General features: G+C 41.7%; 1 protein-coding gene across 2 annotated transcripts in view; it reads left to right on the forward strand.

Moving 5' to 3' along the window:
* Window positions 1-17,529, forward strand: part of AGBL1 (AGBL carboxypeptidase 1) — a 932,974-nt gene that overhangs the window by 635,850 nt on the left and 279,595 nt on the right. The window lies entirely within an intron of this gene.

Raw genomic sequence — 17,529 nt, forward strand, 5'->3', positions numbered from 1 at the left:
AAGAGCCAAGAGCAAAAATAGGGTGTTGGGAGCAAAAGCAGGGCACTCTGTATGCTCCCTGCACTCAACACCACCAAAAGGGCGGGCAAACCACCTAAGTCCAAGCTTTGGACACCACTATACCTGACCCCATTTGAGGACTAAGCTAGCCCCTCCAGGTTCCAGCAAGCCAGAGACAATGTTTCTTGTTCTCATTCCCCCCTGCTGCAGCAAGGACCCCAGTAAAGACTTGCCTGAGGAAAAAAGAAAATACACCATTTGAAAAATTAGAGATGATACTTGTGCTATTAGATATTAAAAAAAATGCTGTTGCTGCTGATATTATGGTCCTTCTTGTTCCTGGGGAGAGGGGACATCATGACCTTGTAGTGACCAGGAAATACTGCAAAATGGTGTATAGTTTGGAGAGTTAAGAGGAGAGGTAATTGAGTCAAGAGTTGAGGCTGAGGTTGGGGTAAACATTGTGAGAAACCTCTGGCTGTGGGCTTAGGTGTGGTGTGGCTAGATCCTAAGTGTGAATCGACACAAATTGTAGCAGACAATTCAAATTTTGGAAAGTTAATTCACCTTCTTGAGAATTTATAAAATGGGGATGATAATGCTTATCCCCATTGAGCTGCTAGAAATATAAATATTAGGTATTATGTATTACATAGTATATAATGTATCATACACCATATATATCATATTATATATTATAGATACAATTCAGATAGCTAATGAAATAATGTACAGAGCCACAGCATGAAGCATGGTTCCTGGCTGGTTTTTGCACTCCCAAGTGTATTAGAGCAAATTGTGGAGGTCTTTAATAAGTTTGGGCATTTTTCTGCTAGTCCATTTCGGTTCCCTGACCCTTATCTTCTTTCTTTTTTTTTAAACTTTTTATTTTATATTGGAGTGTAGCCAATTAAAAATGTTGTGATAATTTCAGATTGACAGCAAAGGGAGTTAGCCATAGATATACTTTTATCCATTTTGCTCCAAACTCGCCTCCCATCCAGGCTGTCCCATAACGTTGAGCAGAGTTCCCTGTGCTAGGCAGTAGGCCCTTGTTAGTTATCCATTTTAAATATAGCAGTGGGTACATAAGCATCCCAAACTCCCTAACTACCCTTTCTCCCCATTCTTCCCTCCTGGTAATTAACTTCTTTTGAAGATCCTCTCAGCAACTAACTGTTGCTGCTTCTGAGACCCTCACTTTCCTCATTTATCAGTTTTATTTCTTCTGCGAATATGGTCAGCTATCCATTCTAGGGGGCGTCCCTAGTGGCTCAGAGAATCCACCTGCCAATGCCAGAGATACAGGTTCGATCCCTGAGCTCATTAGATCCCCTGGAGAAGGAAGTGGCAACCCACTCCACTATTCTTGCCTGGGAAATCCCATGGACAGAGGAGCCTGCTGGGCTACAGTCCTTAGGGTTGCAAAAAAATCAGGCATGACTTAGCGACTAAATAGCAACAACAGTCCCTCCTAGCCCTTCCACTGAGGTCTAGGAAGCGTTTCCTCTGGTCCCCAGAAGTGTTTCCAGAAGGGGAAGCTGAGCCAGGACATAGCCAAATGCACAAGCCCCAAAGGTCCCCCGAGTTCCTACTGGCCAGCTGGCTTTCTGGCCCCAGTATGTGTTGGTTTCCTCCTGCTTTTTGACACAGTTTTCTCATTTCACAAAAGACTTTGTGATTCGTATTCAACAAGAGCATTCTCTGGCAGCATCCGTGGGAAATCGGACTGTCAATTTATTTACATCCAGCCTCAGGACAGAACTACTGTGCCTGTGTAAAGCTATCACAACATGCATAAAATAGAGCGTGTGTGTATATATATATACATATTGACTAGAGGTGACGTTTAGAGTGGAAATCCATTGCCCCATGGATTGGAAAAGTGACTAACAGTAGGATATAAAAATGCCAAAGAAAGACTTGGTGTTATTGCTAAATGGAGGTCACTTTTTCAAATTCATGGTTGATAGTTTCCTCCTGAGATGCTCTGTTCCGTACGGATAATCACAGTGCCATCCATATGTGGACTTGTTGTGCCCGAACTTGACATGGGGACCTGGTCCTCCCATCATAGAAAAATGCACGTCTTTGTTAAATCCCCTACATCTGGGAAAATGGGCCAGTGGCTGCGGGCATATATCACAAAGGGAAATAGCAAAGGTCTCTGGTGGGCTATCAGCTGTGATGTCCTGGAGGGAAGACCCCTGGACTGATGGTCAGGGGATATGGTTATTGATGGTTCAGAGATAATCTTATCTTCACCTTCTTTCAACCCGCTCCTTAGGACTGTTTAGGATTATACTCTATTTCTATCTTTGTGTCATCTCTATCTATCTATGTATCTACCTATCTAATCTATCTATCCACAATCCATCCATCTACATATTCTGTGTACTCTTTCTACCTAGTTTATAAATGTTAATAGCATATATATGTCTATAGTATATGTGTAACAAGAGAACATGATCAATATAATTATTTAGCTTGAGTTAGAGTCCCTTTACCATATGCTCATAGCATTCTACGTTTTGGGGTCACAGCACTTTCAAAACTACAATAAGCAATTGTTATCTTTTTCCTTTTTTGTATTTGGCTGTTCCAGGTCTTAGTTGTGGCAGGTGCAGACTTCAGTTACAGCATGCAAACTCTTAGTTGAGGCATGCAGGATCTAGCTCTCTAACCAGGGAATTGAACCCAGGCCCCCTGCATCGGGAGCACAGAGTCTTAACAACTGGACCACTGGGAAGTCCCAATAAAGCAATTATTATCATAATTTCTCTACACTAGGTTATGTGAAGGGGGAAGGCCTGTGTCCTCAGCCTGAGAACAATGTAATGGCGTCTGGCACTTGGAAGGAATTTACTATATATTTTTGAATGAATGATTATTAAATCTTAGTCTTTCTTAAATCTCTGGGTGACTGAACCATATGTTTTGACTTGTTTTGTTGTGACTAATGGACACTGACATCTCTACTGGTCTATTGTGATCCTGGACTAAATAATATAGTTCAATAATATCCCAGTGGCTTATATTACTAATTATTCTTACCTCATTTGAGTTTTTACAACTGTCTCACAAAATGAGATTATGAGTCCCATTTTATAATTGTAACTCTGAGGCCTCCTGGAATTTGGTTCTAGTGAGTGTTTCTCATGTGTCCGTTCAGTTCAGTTCAGTTCAGTCACTCAGTTGTGTCCGACTTTTTGCAACCCCATGAATCACAGCACGCCAGGCCTCCCTGTCCATCCCCAACTCCTGGAGTTCACCCAGACTCACGTCCATTGAGTCAGTGATGCCATCCAGCCATCTCGTCCTCTGTCGTCCCCTTCTCCTCCTGCCCCCAATTCCTCCCAGCATCAGGGTCTTTTCCAATGAGTCAACTCTTCGCACGAGGTGGCCAAAGTACTGGAGTTTCAGCTTTAGCAGCATTCCTTCCAAAGAAATCCCAGGGCTGATCTCCTTCAGAATGGACTGGTTGGATCTCCTTTCAGCCCAAGGGACTCTCAAGAGTCTTCTCCAACACCACAGTTCAAAAGCATCAATTCTTCAGCGCTCAGCCTTCTTCACAGTCCAACTCTCATTCTCATTAGAGTTATCTAAACTTGAAGCAGGAGTCTCGATCTTGTCCAGGATTCTCTAATCTGAAGTTTATGTGGTCTGTAGCTTCTCCAGGGGCTCTTTCCTCCCCAGGGATCTAACAGAGGTCTCCTGCATTGCAGGCAGATTCTTTCCCACTGAGCCACCAGGGAAGCCCAGAGACAGAAGCTCCACAGTTAGGGTTCACAGGCTGGAATGATTAAAGGGATGAACCCTAACAGGAACACATCCTGTTACTGAATTCAGGTTACAGCTGGTCCCACCTAATGAATTCAGTTTGGAGACCAAGGGAATGATTACTAAGGCTCCTCTTTTGGGGTAATCAAAGTGATTTCTAATGTCATTGCACTTAGGTTTAAACTGTAAGATTTGCACATATATTTGTCTACATAATTATCATTGTTTAAAAAAAAAACTCAACCTTTTATTGTATGAGATAGGGTCGCATGAGAATTAAGATGAGCTATATGTACACATTTGTGGATCACAACAAACTATGAAAAATTCTTAAAGAGATGGGAATATCAGACCACTTTACCTGCTTCTTGATGAAAGTGAAAGAGGAGAGTGAAAAAACTGGCTTAAAACTCAACATTAAAGAAAATAAGATCATGGCATCCAGTCCCATCACTTCATGGCAAATAGATGGGGAAACAATGGAAACAGTGACAGGCTTTATTTTCTTGGGCTCCAAAATCACTGCAGATGGTGACAGCAGCCATGAAATTAAAAGACACTCGCTCCTTGGAAGAAAAGCTATGACAAACCTTGACTGCATATGACAAACCTTGAAAGCAGAGACATTACTTTGCTGGCAAAGGTTCCTCTAGTCAAAGCCATAGTTTTTCCAGTAGTTATGTATGGATGTGAGAGTTGGACCATAAAGAAAGTTGAGCGCTGAAGAATTGATGCTTTTGAACTGTGGTGTTGGAAGAGACTTTTGAGAATCTCTTGGACTGCAAGATTCAACCAGTCAATCCTAAAGGAAATTAGTCCTGAATATTCATTGGAAAGACTGATGCTGAAGCTGAAGCTCCAGTACTTTGGCCACCCAATTCGAAGAACTGACTCATTGGAAAAGACCCTGATGCTGGGGCAGATTGAAGGCAGGAGGAGAAGGGGATGACAGAGGATGAAATGGTTGAATGGAATCAGCGACTTGATGGACATGAGTTTGAGCAAGCTCTGGAAGTTGGTGATGGGCAGGGAAGCCTGGAGTGCTGCAGTCCATGGAGTCACAAATAGTCAGACATGGCTGAGTGACTGAACTGAACTAAATTGATATCTACAAGTGCTTTGTGGACTGGGGTTTGTCTACACAATCAGCAATGGTGTGTCCTGAAAAATAAGAATATTTCTTCCATTTGATAAGAGACTGTGGTCCTTGATATCATTAATTGCTATATATTTTATACAAAAATTTATGCAAGAGACTGGTAATATCAGTGCAAAGCCCTTAAGTCGTATATAGAAAATACAAAGGGGGCTGCCGTCTCTGGGGTCGCACAGAGTCGGACACGACTGAAGCGACTTAGCAGCAGCAGCAGCAACAGAGTAGATCCACGGTGTAATTTGGTATGAAAATTACTTCTGAAATTTCCAGGTGTATATACTGCCCAATACTAAAAAGCATGGCTAAAAAGATTGGAATTTTCAGAGGAAATATTTGCCATTTAATCCATGAATTTGGCCCCTTTAACCAGATCAAATATGTAGAAAGATCCAAGTCACTACAAATGACCCACTTTAATTCTTTTTATGTCTGATTGATACTTCACTGTATTATGTACCACATTCATAGCTAGTGTATAGCCCAGGAAGCTCAGCTCAGTGCTCTGTGATGACCTACAGTGTCTGAAAGTGAAAGTGAAGCTGCTCAGTTGTGTCCAACTCTTAGTGACCCCATGGACTATAGCCCACCAGGCTCCTCCATCCATGGGATGTTCCAGGCAAGAGTACTGGAGTGGGGTGCCATTGCCTTCTCTATTGTCTTTGGCTAGAGAAAGGTAAAGAAAAGGGTAAGAAATGCTATTTACAAATGGTTATCTCAACTTGTTCAGTTACTGAGATGGACATATTTTAAGAGCATCGTTTCAGTATTGAGGTCTGATTATCTCTTGAGTGGAAGATGAACACCCAGACCTTTACCACCGTACTTGAGCTTAAGAGTTTCTCATCTTCTTGGAAGTTTTTCCTCTACGAGCTCCACTTCTGTCATCCATCCTATTTAATCCTAAGTCTACTTCTAAAGCAACCACATTTGGCACTAGAATCAACACAACACATACATTTTAATCTAGATATTAATTCAATTCTAACACTAAGGAATGTGGTAGAACACTGCAATGCCAAACCCACATATTTGGTTAGTTAGTGGACGCTACCAGAGAGTCTCTCAGCTAAAAGAAGATTTACAACTACCTTTAGGAATTTTTCCACTTTGTATCTGAGTCTTTCTCCTCATGGAAAATCAAATGTGTCTGAGCATATAATATTCCATTGCATATATGTATCACACCTTCTTTATCCATAGCTTCTGTATAGCACAGGGAGCTGAGCTCAGGGCTCTGTGACACTTAGAAGGATGGGATGGGAGGAGGGTGGGAGGGAGGCTCAAGTGGGAGGGGATATATGTATACATATAGCTGCTTCGCAGTGTTGTACAGCAGAAAGTAACATAACATGGTAAAGCAATTATACTCCAACAACAACAAAAAAAGAATTAAAATAAATAAAAGAATTTAGAAAGAGGTCAAAGTAGAAGGACGGCTGATAAGGATAAAATCATGTTGTGGACTCCACCCCATTTCTTGTAGGCAGTCTTAATGGAAACCCAATCCCAATGCACTATGGATCCCAGACTTTACACTCACTTATCAGACTATCCCCATGGTTTTACTTACACTGCTCTTCCCAGCTTGAGGCAGGGAAAGGGAAATAGCGTGGAGTTCACAGCATGGTTTTATCCTTATCACCTTACTGATGGTGAATTAGAGGCCCAGTTGGGTTGAGAGCAGTTCTCCAGGTAAAGGGTGCATATGTGTTTCCTGTGGCCCAGAGATGAGTGGCTTGTGCAAAAGGGAGACAGTAAAGAACCATCTCAGGCTGCATCCAGCTGAGATATCTAGAATATAAAGAAAATGGATGCTTGCTCCTTGGAAGAAAAGCTTTGACAAACCAATACAGTGTATTAAAAATCAGAGACATCACTTTGCCAACAAAGGTCTGTATGGTCAAAGGTATGGTTTTCCAGTAATCATGTATGCATGTGAGAGTTGGGCCATAAAGAAGGCTGAGTGCTGGAGAATTGATGCTTTTGAGTTGTGGTGTTGGAGAAGGCTCTTGAAAGTCCTTGAACTGCAAGGAGATCAAACCAGTCAATCTTAAAGGAAATAAACACTGAATATTTACTGGAAGGATTGATACTAAAGCTGAAGCTCCAATACTTTGACGAGCTGATGTGAACAGACCCTGATGTGAGAAGACCCTGATGCTGGGAAAGATTGATGGCAGGAAGAGGAGGGGGCAACAAAGGATGGGACGGTTGGATGGCCTCAGTGACTCTATGGACATTAGTTTGAGCAAACTTTGGGACATAGTGAAAGACAAGGAAGCCTGACATGCTGCAGTCCATGGTTTTGCCAAGAGTCAGGCACAACTTATTGACTAAACAACAGAAACCTTGTTTGTGGGATTTTAGCAGCATGCTCCTATCTCCTGCTACCTGCGGGTCCACCTTGAACTTGTATGTGTCTCTCACTGATATCACATCCCTTTTCTTCTGCCATCAACAGGCTGTAACCTGAACACTCCCCCTTATGTAGTTACAGGAGATTGGAGGCAGGAAGGAAGAAGATAGGACTGATTGGGAAGAGTTCCATTAAAAAATAAAATATCTATCCCCATTTGAAGTGAACAAAACCTGCTAACATGTAACCTGCTTGCTGGATTCTCCAGCTGTTCCCTCCTGAGCAGTTGGGTATCAAAGCCGCATGGCCCGACAGGAGGACTGTTTGCTCTGATGCTGGAGCAATTATAGCCTGACGGCGCTCAGCTCTGTTACTGTTTTTATTACTCTTATTATTACTTCTCTGCTCATGGATTCTGAAGGCCTCTCTACACAGACTTGAACCCTGGGGAATCCCAAAGCCACAGGCACACCGTTTGCAGTCACTGCTCAGCAGCTCTTGGATTGATGTGGTTTTAGCATCTTCCCTTTATCTGGTAAGCAGAACCAGCGATGTTTAGACTTCCACTCACAGAAAAGAGAGGATTCCCTGCAGAAAACATTGGTTTTTACTCTAGGCAGCAAGCAAAATAGAGGAGAGCAGCCTCTTCATTTTCATCTAAAAAGTTCTCCAAGTGTCAAGATCTCCCTGCCAACTCTGGGCCAAGAGGCATATTCAAGGCCAAACTGTTTGGGACCTGGACTTGCAGCTTGGGACAATGCATCCTGTTGATGCTTTTGTTGTCGTTGTTCAGTCTCTAAGCCAGGTCCAATTCTCTGCAACCCCATGGACTGCAGCACACCGGGCTCCTCTGTCCTTTGCTACTTTTGGGCATTTGCACAAATTCATGGCTATTGAGTTGGTGATGCTATCTAACCACCTGCTCTGCCGCCTTCTTCTCCTTTTGCCTTCAGTCTTTCCCAGCATCAGGGTTTTTTCCAATGAGTTGGCTCTTCTCATCTAGAGCCCAACATATTGGAGCTTCAGCATCGGTCCTTCCAATGAATATTCAGGGTTAAATTCTTTAGAACTGAGTGGTTTGATCTCCTTGCAGTCCAAGGGTCTTTGCACACAGGAAAAAATACTTTTCTTGAATAAATTTATCAAATAAATCTCCTTGCATTCTCATTATGTGCATGTTTTAAAACACAACCTTTGTACAAATCAACTTTCCAAATCTATTTGCAGCTGGGTGGGTGTCATTTGGTAAAAAACAGAGCAAAACTCTAGAAGATGAAAACAAAATCTTATTTTTTTTCCCCTTAGGGTTAATTTTTTTAATAAGTTCAGTTCAGTTCGGTTCACTCACTCAGTCGTGTCTGATTCTTTGCAATCCCATGAATCGCAGAACATCAGGCCTCCCTGTCCATCACCAACACCTGGAGTTCACCCAAACTCATGTGCATCAAGTCAGTGATGCCATCCAGCCATCTCATCTTCTGTCATCCCCTTCTCCTCCTGCCCCCAATCCCTCCCAGCATCAGGGTCTTTTCCAATGAATCAACTCTTCCCATGAGGTGGCCAAAGTATTGGAGTTTCAGCCTCAGCATCAGTCCTTCCAATGAACACCCAGGACTGATCTCCTTTAGAATGGACTGGTTGGATCTCCTTGCAGTCCAAGGGACTCTCAAGAGTCTTCTCCAACACCACAGTTCAAAAGCATCAATTCTTCTGTGCTCAGCTTTCTTCACAGTCCAACTCTCACATTCATACATGACCACTGGAAAAACCATAGCCTTGACTAGACGGACCTTTGTTGGCAAAGTAATGTCTCTGCTTTTGAATATGCTATCTAGGTTGGTCATAACTTTCCTTCCAAGGAGTAAGCGTCTTTTAATTTCATGGCTGCAATCACCATCTACAGTGATTTTGGAGCCCCCAAAAATAAAGTCTGACATTGTTTCCACTGTTTTCCCATCTATTTCCCATTAATGCTATCAATAATATTTTCTTACTGATTTTTTGGTTAAAACATTCTAAAATTAACCATTATTTCTTAATTTACTTATTGACTCAATACGAAAGTTTTGTACTGCAATCTTACTGCTTTTAAATCCTGAATGATGATTTTTCTCTGCATTTGGTCAGGCTTCATTTGCTGAACTGAATATAAAATTGCTATATTACATTCGGTCAGATAGCCACACATACATCTTCAGGCCCTAATGGATATTAGCCCCTCTTCCTGTTTGTATTGGTTTTCTCCCTATTCTGTCTCTCTCTTAAGCATTCAGTCAAGCAAAACTTGAAGGGGAATAATAAAAAAATATCGAAGAAAGAACGTTAGTAACTAGAATTGCTCAGAACTTGGGTGTTAACAGGGGCCAAGCAGATAACATAAATGCACAGGGCTAGGAAAGTGTGAAAGTGTGTATTTAGCTGCTTACGTTTTGTTAGACTCCTTTAAAATGCTGTACTGGGACTTCCTTGGTGCTCCAGGGGCTAAGCCTCCACACTCCCAGTTCAGGGGGCCCGGGTTCAATCCCTCGTGGTGGTACTAGATCCCACATGCCAAAACTAAAAGACCCTGAATGCCACATCTAAGATCTGGTGCAGCCAAGTGAATAAATACATAGTTAAATAAATATCAAGAACAACAAAAACGCTGTACAGGGACATGCAAAGTCTGACCTTAGCCACAGCAGTTATTTTCCCTCTGAACATCCAAAATGTTTCTCATTTTACTGTAAGTTGTACTTTTCTAGTAGGCGATCAGATCCTTGAAGGTTGACATCTTCTTTGAACTCCTTTGATGATGTTCTGAATGCCTAACCCTGCCCTCTAAAATTATACACTGCACCACACTCTGCTGCAGATGTCGAGATGGAGGTGGTCTTTTGGAGGTGACAGGCACATAAGTCATGGTTGAGTGTTGGCATGGTGCTTCTTTCTTCCCAGCATAGTATCACGTACATGTAGTGAGAGCTAAATAAATTTCCATTTGTGTGTGTGTGTGAGTGGCGTCAATGCTAATTGTTTACTGGTGATGAATGCTGACCGAGCCAGGTTGTCAACCTTCAGAAAAACCTGTAATTCTTCATGAAGTCAAGGACACCTCCTAAAAGATCCCTCCACACAAATCTGCATTCAAATTGAGGGTAATAATCAACCATCCCTGCATTTCTATTGTTCAGTAAAACCCAGTTAGAAACCTCTTCCCTGGAACAAGCAGCTGGTCCCCACATAAACTGCGGTCTAGGGTTCTGGAAGACGGAGTTAAGAACGGTGATGGTGCCAAGGTCTCATCAGGGTGTAGGGCTCCCTAAGAAGTCATTCTTGTCCCCCAGACTGTCACTTTTTTTTTTACAAATGGAAGGTTTGTGGCAACTCTGTGTTGAATAAGTCAGTTAGCGGCATTTTCCTCCCCATAACATTTACTCACTTGGTGTGTCTGTCTCACATTTTGGTCACTCTCAAAATATTCTACACTTTTTCATTATTGTATTTGTTATGTCTGCAATCAGAGATATTGGATATTACTATAGCAGAAAGATTGTGACTCACTATAGGCTCAGATGATGGTAAGCTTTTTTTTTAGCATAAAGTATTCTTTATTAAGATATGCACATTGGTTTTATTTTTTTAGACATAATTCTATTGAACACTGTTGGGGCTGAGGGAAGACCACCCCAAAATATGACTCAATGGCATATTGATTATCTTGAATAAAATTCACTTTAGAAATGGCTAGTGGAGGGGAGAATATATTGAAAAAAGTACTCGGGTACTTCCCTGGTAATCCAGCGGTGAAGATTCCATGCTTCTACTGCAGGGGGCTCAGGTTCAACACCTAGTCTGGAAACTAAACCCTCACATGCTTCATGGCACAGAAACAAAAAACAAAAAACAACTCATATTCCCATCTTTCTCCATAAAACAGAAAATAAACCTACCATATGAACCATGTGAGGGTATTGTCCCTATAGCAGGAGGACAGAAAGCATCCTTATTGCCAGAGATAGGGAATTTATACCCCAATGCACAAATCCCTTTATTTTCTTCAGTTCAGTTCAGTCGCTCAGTCGTGTCCGACTCTTTGTGACCCCATGAACCGCAGCACGCCAGGCCTCCCTGTCCATCACCAACTCCCAGAGTTTACCCAAACTCATGTCCATAGAGTCGGTGATGCCATCCAGCCATCTCATCCTCTGTCGTCCCCTTCTCCTCCTGCCCCCAATCCCTCCCAACATCAGAGTCTTTTCCAATGAGTCAACTCTTTGCATGAGGTGGCCAAAGGACTGGAGTTTCAGTTTCAGCATCAATCCTTCCAAAGAACACCCAGGACTGATCTCCTTTAGGATGGACTGAATGGATCTCCTTGCAGTCCAAAGGACTCTCAAATGTCTTCTCCAACACCACAGTTTTTCTTAAGTCTTCACAAATAATTGTTTCTTTGTCTAAAAACAATATATACAAATAGCTTGCTCTGGTACTTTCAAGGGTTCCATTTTTTTTTCTCCTATTAATCTATCTCATATCTGTTTAATCATTAGACCCGCCAGAAGAATTCCAGAAGGTTAAGGAGGAAATTCCTCCTAACCCAAAACATTTGATAGACTAGAGTACACACTAATATTCACTTTATTCTGGTGGTCTAGAACTGGACTTGACATACCTCTAGGGTGTCTCTGTATACCAGGAATATGATTCTTCTCCCTCAGCTCACCCAAAACTTTACTTATCTAGGTGGTTTAAAGCTCTAGCTTCTCTTGAATGCCTGCCCTCAGTACTTTGCTTCATTGTGTTTTATCCACATCAAATTGACCAGGTTAAAATGGAAGAAAATAAAGAAGAAAGTGAAATCTGATCATAGATGAGTGGCATTTATATATGCGTACACACATACACTTTTTAAAGCTGAAGTATTCGTTTATTCCCAGTGTTGTGTTTGTTTCAGGTGTGCAGCATTGTGAATCGTTTTATGTACATATGTGCACACTGGAGAAGGAAATGGCAACCCACTCCAGTCTTCTTGCCTGGAGAATCCCAGGGACAGCGGAGCCTGGTGGGCTGCCGTCTATGGGGTTGCAGAGAGTTGGACACGACTGAAGCGACTTAGCAGCAGCACACTGGAGAAGGAAATGGCAACCCACTCCAGTCTTCTTGCCTGGAGAATCCCGGGGTCAGAGGAGCCTGGAGGGCTGTATAGTCCATGGGGTCACACGGAGTCGGACACGACTGAAGCAACTTAGCACACATCCATATGTATCATTCTTTTCAAATTCTTTTCCCTTATAGATTATTATGAGATATTGAGTATAGTTTATGCTGTACTTACCTATACAATAGGTCCTTGTTGGTTATCTATTTTATATATAGTAGTGCGTATATGTTAACTCAAACACCTAATTCATTCCTTTCTCCTTTCTCCCCCCATGTTAACCATGAGTTTGTATCTTGTGTCTGTGAGTCTATTTCACTTCTGTAAATAAGTATATTTGTATCATTTTTTTTAAATCTCACGTATAAGTGATATCACATAGTTTTTGTCTTTCTCTTTCTGCCTCATTTAATTTAGCCTGACAGTTTCTAGATCTATTTGTGTCACTGTAAATGGCATTATTTCATTCTTTTTAAAGGCTGAGTAATATTCCATTAGGTGTCTGTGTGTGTGTGTGTGTGTGTGTATAGACAGAGAGAGAGAGAGAGAGAGCAAGAGAGAGAGAGAGAGCGAGAGCAATAGTTGCTTCCACAGCAATACAATAGCCTTGGCTATTGTAAATAGTGCTTCCATGAACTCTGGGGTGCAGGTGTCTTTTTGAATTAGAGTTTTCTCCAGATGTATGCCTAGGAATGGGATTCATGGATCATGTGGTGACTCTCTTTTTAGCTTTTTAAGGACATACATATATTTGTATGTTTCATATGTGTGTGTGTGTGTGTGTATCTCATCTGTATAAATGGCTACGCTCATGTATACGATAGTGCATGTGGTAAAAGTACCCGAAATTCACATTTATGGAGCATCTACTCTGTGTACCTGCGTGGTACATGTGCACATTTTATTTCATTCAGTATTCATAGAAACAATTGAGTGATAGATAATATGTTCCCATTTTAAGGAAAAAGGCCTTGATTTCAGATAGGTTATATAAATTGAATAGCCACTGGGATATGAAGTGGCAGTGTTGAGATTCAGAGCCTACAGAACTGACTCCAAAAATATTATTTCGCACTATTCAAAGCAGAGGCCTTGTTGGGGCCTATTCTGGAGCAGTACGACTCAAACTGTCTGGTTCCTGAACTATCGATTCATCTGTTACTACAAAGATATAAGTAGCTTGTACCAGAATATAAATAAACACAATCACATGCTCCTTCCTTGGAAGAAAAATTAGCTTAACTAAACGTGTGCTTCGTCACATGATTGATTTATATTCAGGCTCAGGTCTTCCATTTCTTTAAGTGTTCACAAACATTTCACAGGCAAACACTAATCTGAGGATCATGTTTTGAGAAGCACTGGCTTCAGCACTGCTATGGTGCTCTCACCCTCCCAAGGCGTGCCCCACCCAGAGTGTCTGGTGAAGGCCTGTTCTGGTGGGTCCCTCTCCTGGCAGAAGTCATATGGGAAAGTTGGGGTATTCAGCTTCATGTTAATGGTGTTCCACCTTTTGAAAATAGTTTTTGTTTATGTCCCATCCCTCTCATCAGACAAGGAGACACCTCCTGGGTGCACTTGGATGGACTGGAGTGAAACCTGGAGGCATGGGTAAAGATTAGGGTTGATATTCCACTGGGTGCACCAGTATGACTATGTCCATTGTTAGTGCATTAAAATACTTTCACTTCTGCACGTTAATAGCTGCTGCTAATGCCCTCCAGGGGAACCCCCATCCACCCCTTCACTATACTGTTCTCCCTCACTCTTCTTCCATATTCCTCCAGGACCACATCAAGGTTCAGAAGCTACAGGATCTGGCCAAGCAGAACCCTGCTCCATTGCTATGACCAGCACTTGTTCTAATTTGTTGTCATTGCTGTTCAGTTGCTAAGTTGTGACCAACTCTTTGGGACCTCATGGACTGCAGCCTGCCAGGCTTCCCTTTCCTTCACTGTCTCCCAGAATTTGCTTAAATTCATGTCCATTGAGTTGGTGATGCTATCTCACCATCTCATCCTCTGTTGCCCTCTTCTGCTCCTGCCCTCAATCTTTCCCAGCATCAGGGTCTTTTCCATTGAGTCAGCTCTTCGCATCAGGTGGCCAAAGTATTGGAACTTCAGCTTCAGCATCCCTCCTTCCAATGAATATTCATGGTTTTTAGGATGGACTGGTTGGATCTCCTTGCAGTCCAAGGGACTCTCAAGAGTCTTCTCCAACACCACAGTTCAAAAGCATCAATTCTTTGGTGCTCAGCCTTCTTTATAGTCCAGCTCTCACTGGAAAAACCATAGCAGTTCTAATTGGTCATTGTCTTTTTCAGATGAATTTCTCAAAATGTTATATAAAACTCATAGGCAGTGGCAGGGTACCTTCTCCCTCCCCCGCACCACCCCCCCCGAATCTGTGACACTAGAAGGAAAGTTCAAAACTAGGTCTAAGAGTGGCCTTAGGGACCCAGAACTAGAGAGATTGCTTCGGCTAGCCATCTTAAGGTAGGCTATGAAGGCTTCAGGAACCAAGGGCAGAGCTAAGGGATCCAAGTGCCAGAGAAGATGAGTGACAGGGGCAGTGGGTGGGGATAGAGAAGGGAGGTGACAGGCCAGTTGTTTAAGATTGGGCTGTGCCTGTGCCCGCTGCCATTCTGGTTCAGTCTTTTCATTTCTTGGGGTGATGAGGAAGTTGGGAAGGTGCAATTTATGGCGGCACATAACCTGTAAGAAAAGATGAACTCCAAATCTCCAAAGGCTATTATTAAACAGGTTTGTGATGTTTAAAGCCATATGTATTGACAGAGACATTTGATTAGTGTCAGGGGAACATTTATTGTAACCCGGTTTCTACCAGCACTTAGCTGTATAACCTTGTATAAGGCATTGTCAGTTTATGCATCTATAAAACGGAAAGTTAAGCTTGGTAACGTTCCTGCCTCTGCTCAAATTGTAGGCTGTCTAAAATACAGTATCTGATTCATATTTACTCTCAGGTGTATGGTCCAGAAAGACATAGAAAGGCAATCACAGAGGACTTAGCTGTCTGCTGTGTCATTCATGGCTTAAGCACAAATTCACCAATAAAAGACCCAGGGAAGGTCCAGCCTAGAAATAAAGGACACATTTGAAATACAGCCCACACCTTCAGCCCTGCTGTTTCTGTGAATATAGGGCCTTTTTGCAGTTACTAAGGAAACAATTGTCAGTAATGGATTAGGAAGCCTGGGCTGAAAGGATGGATACAGAGGGGCTTTATACACAGGAACCCATCAGATGGAGCCTGGCAGAGACACCAACATGCTTCACGATTGATTTGGTCCTCAGTGTGAAAGCATTAGAGTCCATTTGATGGGGTCGATAAACAAGGAACCCAAGGAACCTAGCCACCAACTCTCTCGCTTTCTCCTCTTACACCTATTAGATTTCATGGATCCGCATGGCTGGATTGGCTTGGTTTTAACTTCTCTGCTGGGTGTATGTCAGGACAAAGGTTGTACGCACTTAATTCAGCTTAGAGCCTCTCCAAACTCATTTAAAACTCTCAAAGTCACTGTCTCTCGACTCATGCTGGTAGTTCCCAAAGATTCTGAGAATGTTTCTGGGGACGATACCAAGGGAGTAGATTTCTTGTTGCTATATCTTTACTAGACCTTAAGATGTTTAACCCCAAAATGAAAACAAGCACAGGCTCAGTGACCCAAAGGAGTTAAAGAGAATCTAGAGGATACTGGTGGCTCAGATAGTAAGTAATCTGCCTGTAGTGCAGGAGATCTGGGCTTGATCCCTGGGTCAGGAATATGTCCTGGAGAAGGGAAGGGCTACCCACTGCAGTATTCTTGCCTGGAGAATTCCATGGACAGAGGAGCCTAGCTGGCTACAGTCCACGGGGATCACAAAATCAGACATGACTAAGCAACTAACACTTTCACCTTCAGAGGATACTAGGTAATATATGTGAAGGAAGAAACAGGTACTCAAGATAAGTCAGTATGCCTAGCCAGCTTTATTCTTTGCCTTTTGTCCTTTTGAAATATTTAAATTCAAATATTTAATTTAATTTTAATTTAACTAATGATTTATTAGAATGAATTTTAAATTTAATTTTACTTATACATTTTAAATCACATATTATATAAAATAACATATTCATTCAGATATAGTACTCTCTTCAAGCTTACATGCATTGCTTAAGGAAATATGAGTGAAAAAGCAATCACTTATTTTTCATGACTAAAAATAAGGAAAATCAAACAAAGAAAAATAAATAAAGTGAGTACTGTCATCATTATGAATTTCTAACTACTTTGAACATTTTAGGACATATAAATCATTTACAATTTTTTAAATAAAATTAGCAATTAGGATTGCAAGATACACTGCACTGTAGCCAACTTTAGCTTTTAATATTCTATTGGATGAAATAATGGCTTTTGCAGCCATATAGATGGATCTGGAGATGATCATACTAAGTGAAGTAAGTCAGACAAAGCCAAACATTATACTGTCATTATGGGTGGATCTAAATAATGATACAAATGAATTTATTTACAAAAAAGAAATCAGTTCAGAGACTTAGAAAACAAACTTGTGATTATGAAATGGGAAAAACAGGGGAAGGGGAATAAATTAGCAGTTTGGGATTAACATACACACACTATTATTTGTAAAATAATCAACAAGTACCTACTATACAACACAGGGAACACTACCAAATACTCTGTAATAACCAAATGGGGAAAGACTTTGGAAAAGAATAGATATAGTATGTGCATAACTAAATCACTTTGCTGGACATCTGAAAGTAATACAACATTGTAAATCACCTATCAGTTCAGTTCAGTTCAGTCACTCAGTTGTGTATGACTCTTTGCAACCCCACGGACTGTAGCACACCAGGCCTCCCTGTCCATCACCAGCTCCCAGAATTTACTCAAACTCATGTCCATTGAATTGGTGATGCCACCCAACAATCTCATTCTCTGTTGTCCCTTTCTCCTCACACCTTCAATCTTTCCCGGCATCTTTTTAAATGAGTCAGCTCTTCTCATCAGGTGGCCAAAGTATTGGAGTTTCAGCTTCAGCATCAGTGCTTCCAATGAATATT

The sequence above is a fragment of the Bos indicus genome, chromosome 21 (assembly GCF_029378745.1).
Source record: "Bos indicus isolate NIAB-ARS_2022 breed Sahiwal x Tharparkar chromosome 21, NIAB-ARS_B.indTharparkar_mat_pri_1.0, whole genome shotgun sequence".
In the NCBI taxonomy this organism is placed as follows: Eukaryota; Metazoa; Chordata; class Mammalia; order Artiodactyla; family Bovidae; genus Bos; species Bos indicus.